Source organism: Grampus griseus, assembly GCF_964374135.1.
Source record: "Grampus griseus genome assembly, chromosome: 2".
Classification (NCBI taxonomy): domain Eukaryota; kingdom Metazoa; phylum Chordata; class Mammalia; order Artiodactyla; family Delphinidae; genus Grampus; species Grampus griseus.
The window spans coordinates 153,552,103-153,570,930 of record NC_139018.1 but is presented as its reverse complement, the minus strand read 5'-3'; positions in this window follow the sequence as shown (position 1 = coordinate 153,570,930).

Sequence of the window (18,828 nt, the reverse complement as noted above, 5' to 3'; positions counted from 1 at the left end):
TATAGTTAAATTTTTATAATATTTTATAATTTTATAAAATTTTATATATAATTTTATAATTTTTATAATAATTGTAAATGGAATATAACCTTTAAAAATTATTAATCACTATATTGTACACCTATAACATAGGATATTGTACATCAACTATGCTTCAATATAAAAAATAAATTTAAAAAAATTTTTAAGAATACTGAGAAGATATTAAATGATGCAAAACCAAAAGCCGCATCTTTGTTAGCTCATTCGCTCACTCCTTAAACCCATGTCAGTGGTGCCCAAGCCTTTTTCTGTTCTGTATCTTTTAATCTTCTAATAATCTCTGCTTTTAAATGTGTACGCATTGGAGAGAAAAAGAAAGATAGAGCACATGCGTGTGCACGTGTGCATGCACAGGCACAAGTGATTATTGTGTGAACATCCTACGCCTTCCTTAGTCCAATGGGTGATGTAACTTATTAGAATTAACTGCATTTATCCCATTTGGCGAGTCTGAAACACTGTGTTTATATACACTCATCATGGGTTGTATAACGACGCTTATCAAGAATTCGTAGACACCACAGAGTACAAATACCAACAAAACGAGGGTGCCAATTATTTGCATTGCTAGACAGCATTTATTTCATACATATACAACAATCAACTAAATATAATGTTGGAACATTTTTTGAACAGTAACACACAAATGTCACTTTAAATATTCAATGAGATGATATTAAATAGTCATTAAGTCAGTAGTGACCAGTCCCGCTCCCATGCATGCAAGCCCAACAGGCTCTCCAAACTTCTTCTGGAAGATTCTGCCACTGGACAAAGCCAGGGTCTTATCCTCAGATGTTATCCTCACGTCTAAAACAGTAAAAGAGACCAGAATCTCCATTGTTTTGAAAGAAGAAAATTGGGACCAGAAAAGTATCTTCCTAGACAAAGGTTGGGGCAATGGAAGTGAGAAATTTCACTCAAGTTCAAAGTAACCATCATGTTAAAACTGATAAGGGAAGACTACAGGCATCTCCAAATGTGTATGTAAACAGAGGTCAAATAAAGTAGAAAAACTCATATTTTAATTCTAAATGAAGAATTCTGGCGTTGCTCTTTGTAGGACCACAGGCTTGCATTTAACACTCCTGCCACCCCACCACTTCTGGAGCAAAACTTAAAAGGGTGCAACAAAAACAAGAACAAAACCTCAGTAATTAAGATAAAGAACATTTTAATAAAATATTGTAACCAAAATATTTATGACAAAAATCATAATATTTATGATGTTAAAATATGAAACATTTTAATACAGGATCATTTCTTTTTTAATTTTTTTTTCCATAATGCACTAATTCTTTATCTCAATTCCTGGGTTTGTACCCAAGGCAAGTGCTTCGTTCTCCTCACCCCGGTCCCAACCCTAAGGGAAACCGAGTCTCAGGTGCAGGTTAAAATCTAGTCAGGCCCAGCCAAAGAGGAAGAGGGTGGGGAAAGCAGCCTTTTCCTACAGCCCTGGGATGTCTCAGGCATAGAAACTTCCTCCCCACATCAAAGGAGACTGCAGCTGCCCCAATTTAACAAATAAAAATACAGGACGCCCAATCCAATGTGCATGTCAGATACACAAGGAATGTCTTTTAGTATAAGTATGTCCCATGCAATATTTGGGACATACTTATACTATTTTTTAAAACTCATTGTTTACCTGAAATTCCAACCTGACTGGGCATCCTGTATTCTGTCTGGCAACCCTCCCTCCACGCCACTCCCATCCCTGCCCCAGGAAGTCTCCCTTAACCCCAGGCAAGAGTTTCTATCTTCCCTGAGAGAGACGGTCACTCTGAAGGCCCATAGAAAGAACAAAAGAAACAAAAATAACAAACCAACTGAAAGCCAGCCCAACACGGAAAGAATGTTATTGCACATTTGCTGACAGAGACCGAGGGAGATTTCCAACATAAACAAGGAAATTTAATCTCATTTGCAAAAGCTTCCCCTGTGCTAATTTGTTAACGGCTCATGTAGTGACACAGAACCAAATACATTTTATTGAGCTTCTTTTTTCTTATATGAGGCAAATCAAAGCAATCCCTGCTAGTAAGTGCAACTAGACAGACCAGAAATGGTGCATTTTCCGAACAGGTCAGGTCAATCAAACTCAGCTTCTTTTTCTCAACCAAATGGATCGTCTGGCCAACCAACTTCCTGAGCCTTTTCAACCAAAGGTTGTGCATTTGTCATAGTTGTGAGACTCTGGATGACTTCAGACCCGATGCGAGTTTGCCTGTTAATGTTCTTTTTTGTCCTTCGGCCCGTTCTCTGCCTCCCAGGTAGGAGGCAAGAGAATCCAAAGCCCCCAGAGGAAAGATGCCCTCACACAGCTTCCTCTGCAGCTTGAGGAGGCCAACGCTGGTTATTCTCCCTCCTGGACATCAGAGACCACGCCACGTCATCCGGCTGAATCTGAAAGAAGCCAGGAATGGTTTTCATTTAACAATAATTAATTTTCAATCAAGGCTCTTCTTTCTGCTCATCAGATCTGGGCTACTGCTATACATGGTCCTGAGCACAACTGCAGCCCCAGGAACTTCATCTTCTGCTTCCCAGAGATCAGCTAGAAAAGGAGGTCTCTCCTTCTCTCTCACTCTCTCTCTCTCTCATTCTCTCATAATGTTTATTTCTCTTGCCACTTTTTTCTATGTGTTTTTCCTTTGTTACAAAATTGGATTCCATTTTTATATACGATTTTGTGTCCTGTTCACATCTTTGCCCTTTTCCATTGACAAAAAACAGTTCTCCACCTCCCCAGCTGCAGGAGGAGAGCAATAAAGGCCTATACACTTTTTTCATAGACTTGGAACAATTAACTCTCAGCCTAACTGTCCTTTAGAATAAGTAAGACTGTTTTGCTTTCACGTCTGGCTAACATCAACATCTTTGGTTCTGGTGTGTGAACTTGGGCAAGTCAGTTCCCAGCTTTGGTTTCTGTATCTTCATCTATAAATGGGAATTGAACCATCTCTACAAATGCTTCCAGCTCTGAGATTCTAAGCTGACGCTGATTTTCATTATTATATTCTAAAGGTTGAAGAGGTTTAGCCGATGTGAGTATTTTATAGAGAAAATCACCATCTAGGAGCCCAGCAGTCTCCCAACTATGTGTTGAATTAGCAGGAGCTTGAATTGATAGATTGGGCAAAGGGGTGAAATGATCATTTCCTTCCCTCGACTGTATGCTGTATGTTCATCCCATGACGATCAGTCAACGTGCAGAGAGGGCTAATGTAGTAACCATGCTTAGCAGTCAAGGGACACACAAGGGCTATCATCATATAAAGGTGTGGAAGGTAGCACAGAATTACATCCAGTCCAATTAATCATCAACTTCGCTCTTAGATGACTTAGATCAGAACCCCCCCGCCTTTTATTTTTGCGGTACGCGGGCCTCTCACTGTTGTGGCCTCTCCCGTTGCGGAGCACAGGCTCCGGATGCGCAGGCTCAGCGGCCATGGCTCACGGGCCCAGCCGCTCCATGGCATGTGGGATCTTCCCGGACCGGGGCACGAACACGTATCCCCTGCATCGGCAGGCGGACTCTCAACCACTGCGCCACCAGGGAAGCCCAAGACCCCTTCTTTAAGTTACTCTTGAGTAGGAATGGGATGCTGGGCTCTAAGTAGCTAAAAATATAAACCCAGACCCATAAAGGCAATGGTGTAATGTTGGTCCAGGCTTTAAAAAGAAAGTCTTACACTTCTAAGCAGAAATTTTTGTTTAAATTTTTAAACATAATCCATGAGATTCTAATGGGTGGAATGTAATCTAGCTGAATAACCATGAGATAGGACTACCAAGTTACAAAATTAATCCTTGAAAAAAAGAAAAAGAAAAAAGAAACCTGTACTTATGAACACAAGTTAATGCTGTCATTAGAAAACTATGAATTATTTCAAGAATAATATCCCTGCTCAAAACACTAGTCAAAACTTCATTCTCAAGCCTTTGAAAAATGTCTTCACCACTCTATACCGCTCTCAAAAAAAAATAAGTTTTGGAATTATTGTGGCCATTACAGGATCAGCAAGATCTTTCTGAAATGAAAGCTAAGGTTTATCATTGGCTTTTTTTTACAAGCCTGGTTTCCAAGTGGCATTTTGGTGCTTCCAGAAATCAAAGCAATCAAAATATAAAATTTCCTACCTTTGCATAAGTTGAAAGGAATACAGCATGGTCTGTGAAGGCAATTCCAAAAAAAGATCCAGAAAACTGTGCTGGTCACTGGCAGTTTAGTTAAAATAAGTGTATATCCCGACGATGCAATCATTTAAAATAATACAATACTCGCCCATGTGTCGACATCCCAGATTTTGTTTCCCCAAAAAAATCCTCAATCATCGTTTCCAGTTATAAAAGCGTTGAAAACACACAATTGTCTCTATTCTCTCCTGAAACCCCAATAAAAATTACAGTGAAGAGATTTATTTTAAGGAGTAAATAATCCACAAAGATAAAATAATGCGAGAGGAGACAGAAGTTTGAAAGATGGATAATAAAAGGAAGAAGGGTGTGGGCTTAGCAGTTACAAGTGAGCTGAATCATAGGCAGTACCATTGCGTTGCAAAACGCAGCAGCCTCGATCCTAAACCACAGTGGAGAAATCCAAGAAACAATCAAATTTTTACCACCCGAAAGGCTCAGATGCTACTATTGGGTATCCCTGGGAGTGGAAGTGAAGATGGAACTCTACACAGGAAGGCGCGTTAAAAATCACTTACGAAGGGCTTCCCTGGTGGCGCAGTGGTTGAGAGTCCACCCGCCGATGCAGGGGACACGGGTTCGTGCCCCGGTCCGGGAAGATCCCACATGCCGCGGAGCGGCTGGGCCCGTGAGCCATGGCCGCTGAGCCTGCGCGTCCGGAGCCTGTGCTCCGCAGCGGGAGAGGCCACGGCAGTGAGAGGCCTGCGTACCGCAAAAAAAAAAAAAAAAAAAAATCACTTATGAAGGAAAGAGCGACCCAGGTTCTCTAGTGTCAGGGGACTGTCTTTTCCCCACCCTCACAGAAACGTGAAGGTGTAATCTCTGCAGAGGCTAAAAGAGAGGAGCTCTAGATTGGGGTACCCAAGGCACAGTTGAAAGTGAGGGGTGCCCCCAAGAAAACAGATGGATTAAATTTAAAGCTTGCCTTCTGTAAATTGAGATCTCAAACCCTCATCTTTCAGAGCACTGGCATCTAGGGCTGTTCACCTAACTGGAGACTAGAACGCTCTTTAGATAAGTTGACAAGACTTTGGGGGAGAAGAACATAAAAATTGATGTGAGGGTTCCCCAAACAAATGGTCCAACCGGACTACCCTACAGAGATAGCCACAGTCAACACACCCTCCTCATGAACATAGGGGATCCAATTAGCTTTTTTTTAGGTTCTCTACTCTTAAGATATCTGCAGACAATCAAGGGAAAGCCTTTAACAGAAAAAGCAGAGGCCAAAACAGAGAGCCACAGCAAGGAGCAAAGAGAAACCATGCAGGAGGATGAATACTTCAAAAAACCATCATTGATATATAAAAAAGAGTATTCTTTAAAAGTAGGGAAAACCAAGAAAAAGCTCTTGGAAATTAAAAATATTGATATCAAAAATTAAAATCTCAATAAGAGGATTATAAGTTAAGATCAGAAAATGCCCCAGAACATAGCACATAATGATAAAAATAGAAGAGAAAAACAAAGAAAATTAGAGATCTGTTCTGGAATTCCACAGAGAAAGAAAAGAGGAAAGGAAGGTAAGGGTGAAATTATCAAAGAAATTATTCAAGAAAATTTCCCAGAATTGAGGAATGTGAGCTTCCAGATTAAAGTAAATGAGTGCCCAGCAGTGTAAATGAAAAGAAACCCACACTAAGGCACATCTTTGTGAAGTCTCGATCACTGGAGACCAAAAAAAATCCTAAAATATTGAGAAGAAGAAAAGAAGTATACAAAGGATCAAAACTCAGAATGGACTGAGGCATCTCAATGTCAAGGCTGAGAGCTAGAATACAATGGGGTAAAACCTTGAAAATGCTTAGGAAAGATTATTTACAACTGAGAATATCAACACTAAGCCTGTTAATAAAATAAAAGATTATTTACAACTGAGAATATCAACACTAAGACTAAAGACATTTTCAGACACTGAGGTCTCAAAATTCATCTCCCATGCACACCTGGTAAGGAAGCTGCTAGAGGAGACTCTCCGACAAATGAAGTGAGGAAAGAAAGGGGAAGACATGGAAAAATAGGGACCAGGAAACAGGGTTCCAACCCCACAAAGGGGAAAGGGAATCCCTTGGACAAAGTGAAGGGAGATTTCAAGGCTAGAAAGCAATTACCAGACTGATGATCAGAAGGAGAGAACTTTCAAAACAATGAGTTAAGAGCATACCTGATGGGGCTTCCCTGGTGGCGCAGTGGTTGACAGTCCGCCTGCCGATGCAGGGGATGAGGGTTCGTGCCCCGGTCCGGGAAGATCCCACATGCCGCAGAGCGGCTGGGCCCGTGAGCCATGGCCGCTGAGCCTGCGCGTCCAGAGCCTGTGCTCCTCGACGGGAGAGGCCACAGCAGTGAGAGGCCCGTGTACTGCAAAAAAAAAAAAAGAGCATACCTGATGGATGGATTTGAATATATTGAGAGGAGATTAAAACAAGTAAAAGGAAGTTTGGGGGATCAGGGATCATAAAAAGCCAAACCGAAAACTAAGTAAAAAGAAGACAATGATTAACTCCAGGAAAAACAAAAAGTTATGTAGGAAAGCAAGGTAATCATAGTATAACAAATGTCCCAGGTGTGATTAGCATTTAGATGGTCAGAATAACATAACTACACTTACGACATAATTCACTGGGAGAATGAAGGAGATGGGCAGTAAATATTGAAAAGGTGTTGGAAAGGAGGTGAGTAGCAGGTTTGGTGAAAGAGAAAGAAAGTTTCCTCTTAAAGAGTGGAAAGAAAATAGAAAATACCTAATACTAAAAAATAAAGAAGGAGCATTTAAAAACGTGTTATTTAGAGATAATGGGGGTTAATATCAAAAAGAATAGTTGACGGCGATTTCCACTGGGGATGAAGACAATGTAAGAGGCTATCAGTCTGTTTGGGCTGCATTACAAAATACTACAGACTAGGTGGCTTATAGACAACAGAAATTTATTTCTCTCATTTGTGGAGGCAGAAAGTGTGAAAGTGGGGCCCTCTTCAGGGTCACAGACTTTTCATTGTGTCCTCACATAGCGAAGGTGTCTGGGGACCTCTGTGGGGTCTCTTTTATGAAACCACTAATCCCATTTGGGAGGGTTCCACCTTCATGACCGAATCACCTGCCAAAAGTCCCATCTCCTAACACCATCCCATTGGGCCTTGGCATTTAAACATCCGAATTTGGTGGGGACCTCAACATTCAGACCATAGCAGGGGGTATTGGGCAAAGGACTGCGATTTGTCGTAATAAATCTTGTCATGTGACTCTTTAAATTATGTGCATGGGTAAATTTGATATGAATAAAATCTAAACTATGAAAACTCAGATATGTTATTTTATATCCGCATCAGAGTCCCAGGGCAGGATGAGGGTGCGGAGAGAATAAAAAGAACCCTGCGAGTCACGGGGAGGATATCAGCAAATATTTGGTGGTAGCTCTTCAAAACCTTAGCTGGAATTCCTCTAATCCACCATAGAATGAAAGCTAGTTTTAGATCATCTGTCTTTCAAACCAATATGACCTCTTTCCAAACATGTTTGACTGCCCATGTGCAGTGCATTAAATACAATAATAAAGCTAATCAAAGGGGCCTCCCACAAATATTTTTGCTACATAGACCAGACCACAACATTTTTCCTACACCTACTAATGTCAGCAATGATGTGTCAGTGGCAGGAAGCTGTAATGACATTAAAAAAAAAAGCCTACTACAACAGCAGGGTTTGTATCTTATTAAAATTTGTAATAACCGAAGGCCAAAGGGGCAGAAAAGAGACTGCCTTCCCCTGGTAACTGAGACCGTAATTCCACTCAAATGTATTAAGTGAGTGGTATAATCAATTAAAATAGTTAACACGTATCGAGTGCTTTCCATGTGCAAGGAGCTGTTTATTGCTTTGTGTGTATGAAGTCCTTACATCCTCACAGCGACCTTGTAAAGTAAGTACAATGTGTCTCATTTTAAAGATGAGAAGACTGAGGCACAGAGCAGTCCGAGAAAGAACTCATGATGGTACACCTGGTGAGCAACGGATCTAAAGTGGAAGGAAACTAACACTGCCCCACCCCCTATCGCAAGCCAACCCTGCCCCAACCTTGCAGAGATACGGGAAAGATGTTGCCACCTCTCCTCATAAAGAGCGGACCTCCTGTGTGAACCCCGCAAACAAGAACCATATCCTTCACCCTACTGATTGAGTCCTTAACACTTGCCAGGGCTCTGCGAAGCGTTTCACGAGCAATATCTCCTTTAATCTTCCAGCAATCCCAAGAAGTAGGTATTACCAGTGCCACGTCCAGATGGGGAAAGTGAGGTTCCCAGAGGATAAGAGAAACTCCCCTATGTCCCTGCGGTCATTACATGGCAGAGCCAGGATACAGTCCTGAGCTCTCTCGTTCCAAAACCCTCTGCCTTTTACAAACAGAAACGACTGATGAAAAAAATGATGGTTCAAAGTGGAGAATCCAACAGGAAAGAATCCAGAAGTTGTTCTTTGAGGATAAGGATTGCAGTGCTTTAATCCTCACAACAGTCAACAGGTATTATTTTATGATTTGATGTTGTTGCTACTGTTAAGAGATTGTGTTTTGCTTAACTTTAATATAAATGTTTGAATTAATCATTACAAATTTAATTGTTTAAGACTCACAGATATAGAAAACAAACTTGTGGTTACCAACAGGAGAGGGAAGGGGGGAGGGACACATTAAGGTACGGGATTAACAGATACACACTACTATATGTAAAGCAGGTAAGCAACAAGGACCTACTGTATAGCACAGGGAATTATACCCATTATCTCAGAATAACCTATAATGGAATATAATCTGCAAAAACACTGAATCACTACACTGTACACCTGAAACTAACACAATATTATAAGTCAACTACATTTCAATAAAAAGGAAAGTGAAGTCAGATAAAAATGTAATTGTTTAAATTTAGATGATTCAATTTGCTTTACATTAAACTGCCAGGAAGTGACAGACAGCAGTGGAAGGAAGGTTGTGGGCTCGGTGTTCTATCCTCACGAACCCCTCAAACCGACCTCCACACGTGAGAACACTGATTTCCACGTGCAATTGCAGACCCTCTCTTCAGCAATCCTGAGGGGAAAATGCCTATTTTGTCGTTGAGACTACATTTACTAGGCTTCCCCTGTGGCACAGTGGTTAAGAATCCGCCTGCCAATGCAGGGCACACGGGTTCAATCCGTGGTCCGGGAAGATCCCACATGCCGTGGAGCAACTAAGCCCGTGCGCCACAACCACTGAGCCCACGCGCCTACAGCCCGTGCTCCGCAACAAGAGAAGCCACTGCAATGAGAAGCCCGCGCACCCCAACGAAGAGTAGCCCCCACTCGCCGCAACTAGAGAAAGCCCGCATGCAGCAATGAAGACCCAACACAGCCAAAAATTTTAAAAAGTAATAATAAATAAATAAATATACTATACTCAAGAGTGGTCTGGGTAAATTGCTCCCTTTTCCAGCAGGCACCGCTAGTGAAGGCAGAGTGACAGGCGACACCTCCTTCTATGCTCAGGGACGCAAAGAGGAGAAGGGGGAGGAATGGAGAGAGAAGATTGCCCCTCCAGCCCTAATGAGCTAAATGGTGAGCTTCTGTCCTCCTCAGCAAGGCTTCTGGGATGGTAAATCCTGGAGGACCACAGTTCTTGTCCTCGCTGAACTTGGACAGCAGTGTCTGTCTGCGCCGTCCACTCGGTTCTCAGCACCACTTTTGCCTGTTTAACTCTCCCCTCAAGAGGCACCTGGGAGTTCAGACTGCGCTCTCACCTCCCTTTTGTCCCCAGCTGTGCCTTTACACAGCATGTGTCTATGTACAGTCTGGACCCTGACAAATATTTATCAGATGTCCTTGTTCTTGGAGGAGGAGAAAGGAGGATTGGATGTCTGAAGACGGGGGCCCTGGAGAGCAAATCCAGTTCCCGTCCGAGAAAACAGCTCAGTGTGTTCTGCTGACTTTATTCCCTTCCTCAGCTCTGCTAAAGAAAATGTAACAAGGGCACCTAAGAGGAAGGAAAAGTGCCTCTATAATCTTGTATTTGAGAATCAAGTTTCACAGACAATCCCATTTCTGTCAATGAACAAAAAAACTTCTGTTTCTGATATGTTTTCCCCATCTCTCTAGCTGGCCAGGATGGTGTGGGGATCTGATGTGGAAACGTTTGCAGGCACTTAGATCTGTGGACGGAACCACACCCGGTGCCCGTGGCACTTGATCCAGAATCGACAGGGCACCGTGGGAATAGGAATAACAATAACAGTAATGACTAGCGTTTTGTTACAAAAAGGAATTGGGCTGCTTCCCCCTCTCCTGGGTTTTAAGCAGGATAGAACTAATGTCAACCAATGGAAAAAACTTTCAAAAACACAGAACTGGGATCTCAGCCAGACGCCCCTAGCAGAGAACACTTGTAGAGGCCGAGCTTTGCTATATGCATAACCTCCACACAACCTCAAGTAACTCCTGAACGTGGCTCAGCCTGTGAAAGAGCACAAGCAGGCGTTTCTTCATAATCCCTTTCTTTGAAGCAGAATAGAGGTGGCTAGGATGATCCTTCGATAATCCCTATTGCTTTAGGATTTTAGAATATTTGCTATTTCTCCACATCAGTTCAGCCCAAATAATTCATTATTGCATTAGCAATTGAAGGGGAATTGTCTTCTTGCTCTTTATTTTCCCCCAAGTGCCCCTTCTGGTCCGACCTCCCCACCCAAAACAAACAAGCCAACAGGTAGTATGCTGTGGAAGCCATGACAAGGAAGGGCCAGTGTGGTCCATGAAGAGCCGTGTCCAAAGCCTGTTCATACCAGCTCAGATCCCAGAAATCAAAAGCACAGGCTCGGAAGCTAGTCTGAATGTTTTCAACAGCATGTGCTCATCTGGGACCTGTTTGCTGGAATACTGATGCTTTGACTCCTGGCCCCCAAGCTGATGGGCAACATCGTGAAAGGTCATACAAGGTGGCCCATGTATTCATTAAAAAATGAAGACCTAGACCTGGGATGCATGTTTGAATTTGGACTCTGGCGAGATGCTGCTTGCAAACTCAAAAAGAGTTCACTTCCACTGGTGAAATTCTAATTCCTCTTCCTGAAAGGAAAGAGGAACAGATCCCGTGTGCTTTTCTGGCTTATAATCAGGTATCCGAAGGACAGAGGTGGCGAGGAGTTGGTGACAGGTCATACTTCCCTCGGAGCCCAAGTAGATTTCAGACCTAACATGCCAATCGGCAGATTCTCTGGATCGAGGCATGAGCACATCCCACGGGAATGTGCCTCAAAGAGGACCAAATTCATCAGCCGCGTGAAACTCCATACCAACTTCCTATCATTACAGCCCCTCCAGGCCACACATCTGGGGCAGCCTTCAGTGGGCAGGGGGAGGGGCAAATCTGCAAGTCAGTACCTGATTTAGACTAGAATTATGATTCTCTTCTTGATACACAGTCTGGAGGATCACCTGTTCACATAATTTTTTGCAACATTCCCTCTGAAAACGAAGTCTCCAAAGAAAATATTACCCATTCATTTATATATTTTTAAATTTTTCTTATATTTTCTGTGCTAAGAGGTTTGAAAGAAGCTAAATAACGATGATAGAGAAACCCAAGCTCCAAAATGAGGTTCGTCCGTCACTGATGGACATGTCTGGTGAACACGTCTATAAGCTTAGAGGTGTTTTTAAAGCTTATTTACAAGTTTGATTTATGACCAACTTGGAGTCTTTCTAGATTCGAACTCAAATGGAAAGGAAGTTTCTGGAAAATCATAGCTTTGCCTTTAAGTGCACTTCTCAGGCCCCACCTCCCTAGTTGAAAAGATGGTAACATCAAATCTCCCCAAAATTATGCTGGAACAACATACCCCTTACCCAGAACCCCATTCTGCAAAATAATAAATAAAATGCAAATATGATTAATAAAACACAATTCCTGATCCTCAGAAATGGTGACACTGAATGATGTCAAAGAAAATGATGGAATCTGTGTCTCAGAGGTTTTTCAGAAGATGTCTGTAATAATCTTTCTCTCATGGCTTCTTAGAGAGACCAAAATTTTGTTCTCAGACTGTGGACACACCCCCATCTCAGCTTCACCATCAGTTAAGCGTGATCTCAGAGTTCCCTTTCAGCGCCAATCTTTTAAATCAAAGGAACACGCTTAAGTTACCATCCGAAGAGCCCTGCAGGCCTAAGAGTCCACAGAGCTTGGCTATCATTGCTGGTCAATCCAAACTACTATTGGAACCAAATGGAAAGAAGTGAATGGAGAAAAATAGTTCTCACTCTTTAAAAAAAATAATAATGACCAAAAAAAATTTTTTGGGGGGGAGCCCACTTAGCTCTGATGCGAAACAAGAGAAAGTTAAGCAGAGTGGGGGGTGGGAGCAGGGGGCATTTTTCAGAGCTTGTCTGCCCACCCCTAGGTGCAACATCCATTTGCTTCTCCCTAAAAGCACTGCCACGCTCCATCCCTGAAACTGACCTGGTTTGTGTCTGTTTCTTTAAGAAAGGAGGCCCTCGCTTCATCCAGGTAGGTGGAAAAGCGATCTGTGTCTGGAAACCTGGTGTGATGCCCTCCATCCTTTGGTAGTTGGCTCCGGTGTTGCTTACAAAGACTGCAGGGACCCCGAGGAGAGGCTGGGCTCCTTCCCAGGCAGCTATTCATGAGTCCAGAAGCGACTTGCCTTCCTTTCATCTCTTCTGCTTGACTCTCCTCGCCGGCCCTGGAATCACTAGTACCTTGAAGCCACTGTCAGCCCAGCCCAGGCCCCGCTGCTGCTGCTGCTGCGAGGTCCCGTCACATGGAGCCCCCGCCGCCCCCAGCCCTGTACCCCGCAGCTCCGGCACCGACCTGGATGCAGACAGACTCCACCATGGCTAGAAATGAGCTCAAGCTGTGGCCTCTCAGCCTTCCCTCCTCGTTGCCCACCGAGCTGCCCCAAGCAGGACAGCCCTTAGCTCCCGGGTGTCCCTCACTGGCCTGGACCCTCCCTCTTCCCCAGCGGCTTTCCTCCACCGCCCTCTGAGGAAGTGCTTCCCCGGCATCCTGTCCTCCAGGACACGCTCAGGCCTCCCACACCTCCTTGCCAACGGTGACCTGCTTCCCCACCCACCCCTGGCGCCGGTACACCTTCCCCACCCCAGCCTCTCTCTCCTTCCTCAGGCCAGCCCAACGCTCCCGTCCATCACTCACCTCTTTACCCAAGATATCAGTGTCAACGTGGGGACAACACCCAGCAAAACCCCAGGCCGTACCAGCTCCCACACAGGGAGGGTTTTGCCTTGACGATTTCCTACACCAGTGCCAAAGGGACTGGGTCCCATGCCCTGCCCTGCACATCCCATATTTCCTCATGGGTGTCTTGCGGCAAGACACCAGCCCAGAAAGCCCCTTTTCTTACTAAGGGGTCTGTGGTGTTTCCACTTAAGGATGCGATAAGGCCCTCCAGACAGCTCTGGGTCACCAGTAATTATTTCATTCTTCACCATATAAACGGTATCAAGCAAGTCGGAGCTCAGTCGGCATCAAATTCAACTTCAGATCTCCATGGGTTGGGATCCATGAAGCAACCTCGCTGCCTTCAACCGTTCCCCTGCTCAACTTGAGAACCTTCCACCTGCTCCTTTCACCTTCTGCCTCCTTGGGACAGCGGCCCAGGCCCTTTAAAGTGTCCAGGGAATTCCCTGGTGGTCCAGTAGTTAGGACTTGGTGCTTTCACTGCCAAGGGCCCGGGTTCAATCCCTGCTCAAGGAATTAAGATCCCACAAGGTATGTGGTACAGCAAAAAAAAAATTTTTTAATAAAATAAAGTGGCCAGGCTTCCATGGTGGCACAGTGGTTGAGAATCTACCTGCCAATACAGGGAACACAGGTTCGAGCGCCGGTCCGAGAAGATCCCACATGGCCACAGAGCAACTAAGCCCGTGTGCCACAACTACTGAAGCCCGTGTGCCACAACTACTGAAGCCCGCGCGCCTAGACCCTGTGCTCCGCAACAAGAGAAGCCACCGCAATCAGAGGCCTGTGCGCTGCAACGAAGAGTAGCCCCCGCTCGCCACAACTAGAGAAAGCCCACGTGCAGCAACGAAGACCCAACACAGCCAAAAATAAAAACAAATAATTATTTTTTAAAAATAAAAATAAAAAATAAAGCGGCCAACCCCCCGAGGACAAAGAGTAGCCTTCTTATTTCTTTGCCTTTCTCTCCCCAAGACCTAACACAACGTGTAGCTCACGGTTGAGGCTCGTTGCCTGGTGGGTCTGTTGACCTTCTAAGGGACACATTAGGGAGATGCAGGCTCTGAGAGTGAATTCTCTTTCCAGTGTTTCCCAGAAGGAGGTGTTACATCCACCTGCAGCAGAATCTCCTACAGTCCTTGCTGAAAATGCAGATTCTCCAGCCCCTTCCATACCTGCTGACTCAGAATGTTGGGGGTGGATCCTGGGACGCTGCATCTTTTAACAAGCTTCCCAGGTGCGTCTCCTGCACATTGGAGTTACTGGGCCATCAGTTCAACTCCATTTTAACTTCCTTAAGACCTTTCTAGGTGGTAGGGAAAGTTGAGTTTTGATTAAAGGAGGAATATGTGTGGAAGTGTTTTGTTTTGTTTTTTGCAGTACACGGGCCTCTCACTGTTGTGGCCTCTCCCGTTGCGGAGCACAGCCTCCGGACGCGCAGGCTCAGCGGCCATGGCTCACGGGCCCAGCCGCTCCGCGACATGTGGGATCTTCCCAGACCAGGGCACGAACCCGTGTGCCCTGCAACGGCAGGTGGACTCTCAACCACTGCGCCACCAGGGAAGCCCTGGAAGTGGTTTTAAGTCCCTCAGCAACTGTAGACATCTGTGCACATCGGTGGCCCGCCTACTAACAACTGACGTGAGATCACCTTGCCTGACCCTGCCTGAACCATGAAGCCTCTTTGATCATCAGTCCCGCCTTTATAAGTTGGTCACGCATTGGCAAGTGGCAAACCATCTTCTATCACATTTCCCATTTGCTATTGACCTGAGGCCTCAGCAAGAGAATCGTGGAGTCCCCGACCCTCGCTCAGGTGAGACAAGCCCCACAGGTGTGTGAAAAGCACAGCATGCTGGACCCTATGGGTGCTGTCTTCTGGGTCAGGGTAAGGGCTGTAGGACATGAACTAGTTCATTCAGGGTTAGCAGTCTATCTGATGGTCAGGTTTTTGTGAGACAGTTCATTTGGTTCATTTTGATTAAACCAAAGAGCAGTTGAGTCGTTGACTCAGTGAAATCAGGGTGGTCATGCACACACAGACCCAGCCCAGGAGAAGCTGCTTTGTGACAAGCCATTGGGATAAAAGAAAGAGGTGAGGACAGAGTGTAGTGATCTCTGCTACTCATAACTCCAAGTTGGCATCATCTATCCTCCTGGAAAGGAGTAGAACTTGCCTGAAAATGTTATGTGATGAAAATGGAAGGAAGTGGCACGAGAGACACAGCCTATACCCAAAAGGGAAAACAGGTTTACAGTGTAGCTCTGCCCAGTGGACAAATATATGAAAATATGTGAAAAGAGATCTATTTCATTCCCTTTAGCCTTGTGATAGCGTACATATATTTCTCTCTTCTATAACCAGGTCTTCTTTGGCACAAAGTCCCGAGTGTTTGTCCCTGCTGTAGAAGGCTACTAGCCCAAAATACCTCCAGAGAGAAATATAGTCAGCCCTCTGCATCCACAGCTTTCACATCCACAAATTCAACCAGCATGTCAAAAGTATTCGGGAAAAAAATTCCAGAAAGTTCTACAAATCAAAACTTGAATTTGCCACGCCGGCAACAATTTACACAGCATTTCCATAGCATTAGGTATCATAAGTCATCTGGAGAGGATTCAAAGTATACAGGGGGATGTGCAGAGGTTATATGCAAACACTACGCCATCTTATATGGGGATTTGAGCGTCCAGGGCTTTTGGTCTCCTGAGGGGTCCTAGAACGAACCTCCTGTGGATACTAAACAGCAACTGTACTCGATTACTTCTGAAATCATTTAAAAGGCTGAATTGTGGGAAAACTAGGTTTAGGAGATGCAGGGGAGGTGCTTGATGAAGGAGTGTGTGTGTGTGTGTGTGTGTGTGTGTGTTTTCTTTTAAGAGATGGGTGCTATTTCAGACTCTCTCACATAGAAATATAACAAAAGAGTGTGAAGCTCAGAGCCACAGCCTGCCCATCTGTCGACAGGCCGTTCAATTAACTTATTGTTACCAGTGAAACACCAGCTCGGTGTGTCTGCAGAAAGAGGAAGTCCCGGGTGCTAGAGTGACAGCCATTAAGCTGCTGGCAAAGCCGAGCAGACAAGTTGCTCCTCTGGAGTCAGGCTGCCTCTTCCTCCTCGGGTTCCTTCCTTCCCTCTCTGTCTTACTTCCTCATCTTTCCTCCTCCCAGCTCACACCTCTTGCCCTTTCTTCTCTTTATGCCTTCCCTCATCTGGGGAAGAGAAAAGGCCACCTCCTCCCTTCCAATCGAGCATTTCTTCTTGAGCACGAAGCCCTGGTGGAAGAGAAATGGGCTGGGTTCTGAGAATTGGCTGAAGCTTCTATTTATTTAAACAGAGCCAAGGAAGGGTGATGGGGGAAGATCGTTTCTGCCACCTCAAATGAACATCAAACCATTCCCCACCCTTCCCTCCCATCATGAGGTCTGATTTTCCGCCCTCCACCCTCTTGCTGACAGCTCTCCCACTCTCTAAGTCATTTCTTGGTTTCACTCTCAAGGGGCAGAGAAGACAGCAAGGCGGGGCACAAGCCCTGGTTCAAACCCCAGGGTGTACATACACTGGGGGCTCCCTCACCCGTTCCAATCTTGGGGGGGGTGTTGTTTTTCTGCAGGGGCAGAACTGGGCCTCTCTTGACTCATGGCCATGGAGCTTGCAAATTTAGGGCTGCCTTTATCATCATATTTTCACAATCTGAGTCCACTGGCAACTGCTCAGAGGGGAAAACAATAACCCTCAAAGGAGAAACGTGAATGCTATAGACATGGATATATTCTAAGCATTAGAGCTAATTATAGGGGATGAATCACAAATTTAAACGTCTTAAATATAGGCATAAAAAAATAATTAACCCTCAAACAGGAAGCTGCTGAACTGTCAGATCGCACCGTTTGAGAACCAAGAAAAGCAAGTCAGCACCCTGTAAGCATGAAAAAAGTGAGGTTAATCCTCTGCTGGGGTTTCAATATTCTGTTCATTTCTATAGGTGTGCTAAGGAAGGTCCTTATACGGGTGGAAGAGTCTACTCATGGGACTGAAACTGTCATGGTGGAAACACCCTCTCTTCTTTAGAAAGTGACAGTCTCCAGAAGATACATCCAGCCTGAATCTCCCAGTGGGAGTGATTCAGCACTCATCAGTATAAGGATGTTTCAACCTACAAGCAGACAGACTCCATAGTTTCATCAGGCAATTTCATTCATGTTTTAGTTGCCCTCCACTCAGTTTGAAAAGCTGTCTAAGAATTCCTTCACGGGCATTCTCTACATAATCACAACATCTCTTTGTCTGGGATTAGACGCGCCTAGAAATAAGAAGTTGTGGTCTCATCCAACGATACCCCCTTTGTTCCCCACTGGGGGTCAAACCTAATAATACAGACCCACGTGACAGTCACAGGTGAGGGTGAAAATGAGTCTAATGGTGCCAGATGAAGGAAACGACTCCAGGAACCAGAAGCCGTGGGTTCTAGGTTCAGTTACTTCAGCAGCACCGCTGTGGTCAAGCACGTGCACCTGCTGCCTGTGATGGGGATTAGCAGTCAGAGCACTTCCGTTCACGGCATCTGGTATCAGAGTTACCAAGGAAAAGGCACCAGGCACAGGATGGAGCCACGCTTCCACGTGGAGAAGAGACAGAATCAAGGTCAGGAGAGGGGTCAGCTCTCCATGGCCACGGGTCCCTCCCTTCTTGTGCTGCTGCAGAAGGACTCCATCCCCTCCTCCCAGGGGAAAGACGTAGCGGTGGGGTTGGACGGATGCCTTGTGATGCACACACCAAAGCAGAACAACGGAGCTCACGTGGAATCTGAAACAGGGAAAGATATCCCCACACAAGGTGGCAAGTCCAGCACCGGCTGTGAGGACCCTACATCTCTCAGTAAGCAAGTGTTCAGACCCAAGGCCCCTTCTCACGTGACCTAGTGGGGGTGAAAGCCTCCATGCTCAAGACTGCCCTCCCAACAACTAGGACCTTAATTCTCGAACCACTTAATCCCACCAATCTGTCTCCTCATCTATAAAATAGAGACAACAGGGACGACCCTACTTCTCCAGACATGGCTCTCATTAGAGGAGGCCATTTATGGAAAGGAGCTTTGAAAAATGATAAACCCCTGTGGGACATGGACGTGTAGTGAATAACCTAGTAAAGTTCTCAAGAAACAGTACAACTTTTTACCCCATTTGAAGTAAATTGTTAATATCCAAGAGTCCACTTGGGGTCCAGCCTGAATGAAAATCAATTTCTTAGCACTTCTTGACACCCCTGGGTTCTTCCACATCAAATTTTGACATAAGAGTTCTTTCTTTCCGTCCAATGACCGTCTCGAGTTTTCATTTTCC